This window comes from Saccopteryx leptura, chromosome 4 (assembly GCF_036850995.1).
Source record: "Saccopteryx leptura isolate mSacLep1 chromosome 4, mSacLep1_pri_phased_curated, whole genome shotgun sequence".
Classification (NCBI taxonomy): Eukaryota; Metazoa; Chordata; class Mammalia; order Chiroptera; family Emballonuridae; genus Saccopteryx; species Saccopteryx leptura.
The window spans coordinates 156,225,462-156,231,871 of record NC_089506.1 but is presented as its reverse complement, the minus strand read 5'-3'; the positions used below and the strand labels follow the sequence as shown (position 1 = coordinate 156,231,871).

Sequence of the window (6,410 nt, the reverse complement as noted above, 5' to 3'; positions counted from 1 at the left end):
TCCTGCCAATAGGAAGATAAGAGCCAGGCCAAGGATACACACAACGGAAAGCAGGCATCAAGATAACCAGAAAGAATCCTGTCAACATATTTGACCCCTTGGCTTCAACAGGGCTTATAGAAGATAGCCCTGTAGATTTTTCACTTATGGGAGCCAAGAAAGCCCTTTCGCACTTGCAAACAGAAGTGTCCTGATTAATATAATTCAAGAGTGAAATTTATTCCACAAATAATTAGAAGATTGACACATATCATGGCGTATGCGTGTGTAGTAGCTGCAAAGATGTTCATGTTCTAATCCCTGGAAATTGTGATTACATCTTCCTTGGTAAAAAAGATGTTATAGATGAAATTAAGGATTTTGAGATGGAGCAATTATCGGGGTAGGCCCAATGTAATCACAAGGGAGAAGCCGGAGGAATCAGAGTCAGCAAGAGAGAAAGCCAGTTGCAGAGACCTTTTTGACTTAATAGAAAAGTAGAGGTTAGAGGGATGAGCTTTGAAGATGGAAGAAAGGGCCCCAAGCCAAGAAATGCAGTTGGCCTCTCTAGAAAATGGAAACAAATTCCCTCCCAGGGCCTCCTGAAAGAATCGGCCCAGCCAACATCTTGACTTTAGCCCAATGAAACTGATTTCAGACTTCCAGCCTCCAGAACTGTAAGATAACACATTTGAGTTATGTCAAACCACCAAGTTTCTGGTCGTTACAGCAGCCATTGGAAACTAACATAGTTGGACATTTCATGGAAGCATTTGGTGTATTATCCAATATCCTCTACATAATTAAGGGAATTACCCCTCTAAGAACGTGAAAGAGATTTTGGTATGCTGAATTGAGAAACAAAATATTGAAGTATTGTTTTTAACTACTTTCTGTACCTCTGACTGAGAGACCCTGGAAACAGTGAAACCTCAATAACAATGAGCATATCTAATGCCTAAATCTTGGCTTCTAAATACCAGACTCCAGTAAAAGAAGCAAAGCTCATTAAAGAAATGTCTGATTTTAGGGTTTAAGGTATAAAAATACAAGATCAGTCGGGAACACCTTTTTATGTTAGAAAATAATAATAAACTACTCAATGAATGAAAGAGACATGTTGAAAATGACATAGAAGCCAGAATGAAGGAACTTCCACTGATCAAATCAAGAACAATGTGAACAAAATAGATAATAACAAAATAACAGCCCATTCTACAAAACAGTAATTTGTGAGACCATATCAATAGAAATATTAAGCACACAGATAAATAAGTAAGAACCTTATACTAGAATGGCGATAATATATAGAGAAGAAATGCTTAAATTAGAAAATTTAAATATTTGGCAATCTTTATCATGGTAATACCATTTAGCCAAAATATATCAATAGATACTAAAACTAATGGGTGAAAGTTTGACAAAGAATGAGATATTGACTTGGAACAATACAAAAAAGATTAGTATGGCTCCTGTGCATGGAGGACCTGCAAATGTATATATACATTCCATATATATATATACACACACACATGTATATATAAAATAATGAGATATATATTGATACATATTTACATATAAAAAACTAACAAAATTACAAAAATAAAAGAATTGCATTAAGCAAAGCACTGAAGGCCAGTCTACCTCTGCACAGAAATTCTTCTCAAGTACTTATTAATTATAAAGAGAATTGAATAACTTTACAGTAGAGAAACCAGACAGATGCCACCATAATCAAGAATTCCCAGTGATCATTACCAATAATGGAACAAATTAAAATCACAGAGCACCTGATGGAACACACCATCACTTCTGTGTTTCTGTGATATACTGCCACTTATACATAATCTGAATCTAATAGTGAGGAAACCTCAAACACACCCAAATTGAGGGGTACTTTACCAAATAAAGGGCCTATAAAAGTCATGAAAATAAAGGATGACTGACATTCAAGACTGGAGGAGACTGAGCCCTGGTGGTGGCACAGTGGATAGAGCATTGACCCAGAGCATTGAGGTGGCCAGCTTGATCCCAGGGTCACCAGGTGGATCTGGAGAGTGCCAACTTGACCTGAGGTTATTGGTTTGGTCAGGGCACATATAGAAGCAATCAATGGCACAACTAAGTGAAACAAGTTGATCCTTCTCTCTCTCTCTCTCCAAAAACAACAACAAAAAAAAAAATAAAATAAAATAAAACAAAAAACACATGACTGGAAGAGATTAAAGAGAAACTAAGTGCAACATGTGACCCATGACTGGATCATTTTGCCATAAAGTATATTATTGGGATAACTTCCAAAACATGAATAAGGTTGGAAACTAACTAAAATAATGTAGCAATAGGTAGTTTCCTTATAAGGCACATGTCCTTGCTTTTGGAATTACATATAAGCTTTGGAGTGTAACTGGAATCATATCAGTAACTTAAAAATGGTTCTGAAGAAAATAGTTAATTGTACTATCTCTGAAAATTTTCGAGAGCTTTCAAGAGTGACGTCAGAAAAATGGCATCGTGAGGAGTGCAACTGACAAGTCTCCCCAAAATTTCAACAAGTTCATCAACCAGAGACAGAAAAATCTATCCTTGGAGCATCTGGGAGTTCCACATACCGAAAACAAAGGTAGGATCGAGTGAAAAATTGACTAAATATATAATCAACCCTGAAGGAAATAAGACAAAGAAAGGAACACTCTGCCTTCCTCACTAATCTGAGCAAAGGCTACTTTCACTTGGAACTGAGAGTCGGGGGGGGGGGGCTAAGGGTGTAGAGGAAGTGAGGCTATGGCACAGACATTAGTTCAAGCCCAAGCCGAGCAAAGAATGTGCCTGCGGTGAATCAGCCCACACGAGCAAACGCCCCACGCCGAGAGCAACAGCTACCAGCGGCACGCAGGGAGTGTGCAAAGAGAACTTCCCAATGCCCGAGCTTCTCTGGGTGGGCGGGGCGCCTCACCCAGCCATTCAAGCTAACAATCAAGCATTGGGGGAGGGGCGTGCGGGCAGCTTGCAGTCCTTCCTGGAACAGATCGGCGGATCCAATCGCTGAAATTAGCTTAACCCACAGGCTGTTCACCTCCCAACTGACCTACGTGGCTCTAACTGACAAGATATCTCTCAGTTCAGTGATCTAAGACAAGAGGCGTGATATTTTTTAGTGCCTCTTGCTAAAGGGGTGGGGGCAACTTCTGATTGGCAGAGCTTTCATACTCAGGGATGTACGCTAAAAAGAGGGACTTGGCAGCTGTTAAGACCTCCTGTACTGCAGGCAGGGACTAGGGCATCTTCTTCCCAGCCAAAACAGGATACAAAGTGCAATAAGCCTGGAGAGAGTGCTTGCACAGAGTGCTAGGCATGCTGAACAGGCCTGGAGGCTCATAGAAAGTCACCTTGAAAGCAACTGCCTCCTAGCCCCACTTGATTACACTGGCGGCTCTGACTGACAGAGCCTTACCCAGAGCCCTGCATTGAGTGGGGATAGAGTGGGGATTTGCCAGCTCTTTGAGCCTCTTACTCCCCAGGCAGAGGCAGCGGAAGCCTCATAGCTGGATCATCAGGATGCTAATTCAGGAAGGAGAGACTAGGAGAGAGGCTCCGGGAAAACAGACTCTCTCATTGTCGAAGCCTGCAAACACTAACAAGACTTGACTACCAACAAGACTGAAGCCTAATATATGACATTGCCATAGAGCAGGGGTCCCAAAACTTTTTACACAGGGGGCCAGTTCACTGTCCCTCAGACTGTTGGAGGGCCATACTATAAAAAAAACTATGAACAAACCCCTATGCACACTGCACATATCTTATTTTAAAGTAAAAAAAAACAGGAACAAATACAATATTTAAAATAAAGAACAAGTAAATTTAAATCAACAAACTGACCAGTATTTCAATGGGAACTATGCTCCTCTCACTGACCACCAATGAAAGAGGTGCCCCTTCCAGAAGTGCAGCAGGGGCCGGATAAATGGCCTCAGGGGGCCGCATGTGGCCCGCGGGCCATAGTTTGGGGACCCCTGCCATAGAGTCTCATCAACTGCAAATCTCTACCTAAGCATGCCACAGGGGCAGAGCCTGGGGTACAGAGTCACCGAACAGGAAGAGGGAGAGGAAAGAAAAAGGAAGAAGTTAACCTCTCAAAATCAAGACAAATCCACAGACTTTATAACTTGTTCCACTATTTTTTTTGTTTGTTTCTTTCATCTTCTGGCCTTTATTATTATTATTTCTTTTTCCTCTACCTTGGTCCTTTTATTCTCTGACTGTCTTATTCTTTCCCCTTCTTGAACTACATTACCCATAAGTGTTACATTTCCCATTTTATTTTTCTTCTTCCTCCTTACTCTCCATAAGGATTACACAACAAAACCCTTAACTCTTTCTCTGTCTGTTTTTTTCTTTCTTCTTCTTTTCCTTTTCCCTTTTTTCTTTTTTCTACCTCTCTATTACTTTCTTGTTTTCTGCTTTTACTTTTCCTCTCATTCAATCCTCAATCATGAACAAATTATTTTATTTGGGACTCAAGTTTTTTTGTGGTATTTTGGGTACTCATTACTTTGCTTTTTAACTCATTAACACTCCTCCCAACCCAGGCTCTCCATTCTATTTAGTTTTTGCTCCACTTAATAGTAATTTTATTTCTTTTTTCCTGTTTCCCTCTTATCCCTCTCATTATATCTCTTAGTCGACCAACACTTACAAGCAAATTTTTTCCTTTTTTGCATTTTGTGGGTCCTTACCTCCTTTTTTGCCCCTTGAACAGGTGCTCCATTATAGGCCATTTTTGTACCATTTAGCATAATATAATTCACAGTTTATCATGATATTTTCCTAAGGAGGAGGGGAGCGGAGGGGAAGAGAGGGGAAAAAAAGGGGGAAATAGTAATTATTATTGTTTTTTATTATTTTTTTTTCAAATTTTTTTCCTTTTTATTCTTTATTAATTCTAATTATTGCTATCAACAAGACCACCCTCAGATGCCATTAAGAAAAATAAAATTGAATATCATGGATACAAAATATAAGAGAAGTAACACAGAGAGATGTGGTAAAATCTATGGAGAAAAAAATTTAATATATTGGAAACCTTGGAGCCAAATAACAGAGAATTTAAAATAGAAATCCTAAAAATTCTCAGAGATATACAAGAAAACACAGAAAGGTAATTTAGGGAGCTCAGAAAAAAACTCAACGAACACAAAGAATATATTACCAAGGAATATGAAACTATAAAAACTAATCAAACAGAGATAAAAACCTCAATTCATGAACTTAAAAATGAGGTAACAAGCTTAGCTAATAGAACAGGCTAGATAGAAAGTAGGATTAGTGACATAGAAGATAAGCAACTTCAGGCACAACAGAGAGAAGAAGAGAGAGACTTGAAAATTTTTAAAAATGAGAAAGCCCTACAGGAATTGTCTGACTCCATCAAAAAGAATAACATAAGAATAATAGGTATATCAGAGGGAGAAGAGAGAGAAAATGGAATGGAGAACATATTCAAACAAATAATAAGACAAGAATTTCCCAAGCCTGTGAAAAAAACTAAAGCCTCAAATTCAAGAAGCAAACAGAACTCCAAGTTTTCTTAACCACAACAAACCTACTTCAAGGCACATCATAATGAAATTGGCACAAACCAACAACAAAGAAAAAATTCTCAAGGCAGCCAGGGAAAAGAATACAATAAATAAAGGAAGGCCTATTAGATTATCATCAGATTTTTCAGCAGAAACTCTACAAGCTAGAAGAGAGTGGACCCCAATATTTAAAGCCCTGAAAGAGAGGAACTTTCAGCCAAGAATACTATACCCATCAAAGCTATCCTTCAAATATGAAGGAGAAATAAAAACATTCAAAAATACAAAAAAGATGAGGGAATTTATCATCAGAAAACCCCCACTCCAGGAAATACTAAAGGGAGTTTTCAAACCAGATACAAAGAACAAAACAAAACAAGACCACAAGTAAATGCTCCACTAAGAACACAATAAAACCAAATTTAAACTGTGACAACAACAACAAAAAAGTGGAGAGGACGGAGATTAACAATAGCAAAGGAGGATGGAGTGCAGAAACACTCATAAAATAGGGTACTAAAATGAATATTGTAGGTACCCTTTTCATTACTTAATGGTAACCACCCTTGAAAAAACCACCACAGAAGCACATGACTTAAAAAAGGTAACAACAGCCCTGGCCGGTTGGCTCAGCGGTAGAGCGTCGGCCTAGCGTGCGGAGGACCCGGGTTCGATTCCCGGCCAGGGCACACAGGAGAAGCGCCCATTTGCTTCTCCACCCCTCTGCCGCGCTTTCCTCACTGTCTCTCTCTTCCCCTCCCGCAGCCAAGGCTCCATTGGAGCAAAGATGGCCCGGGTGCTGGGGATGGCTCTGTGGCCTCTGCCCCAGGCGCTAGAGTGGCTCTGGTC

General features: G+C 39.5%; 1 non-coding gene across 1 annotated transcript; it reads left to right on the top strand.

Annotated features, from left to right (window-relative positions):
* Nucleotides 1-1,395: 1,395 nt before the first annotated feature.
* On the top strand, nt 1,396-1,497 carry LOC136404664 (U6 spliceosomal RNA). The gene has a single exon (XR_010751379.1). It is a non-coding gene; the product is annotated as a U6 spliceosomal RNA (small nuclear RNA).
* Nucleotides 1,498-6,410: the final 4,913 nt, after the last annotated feature.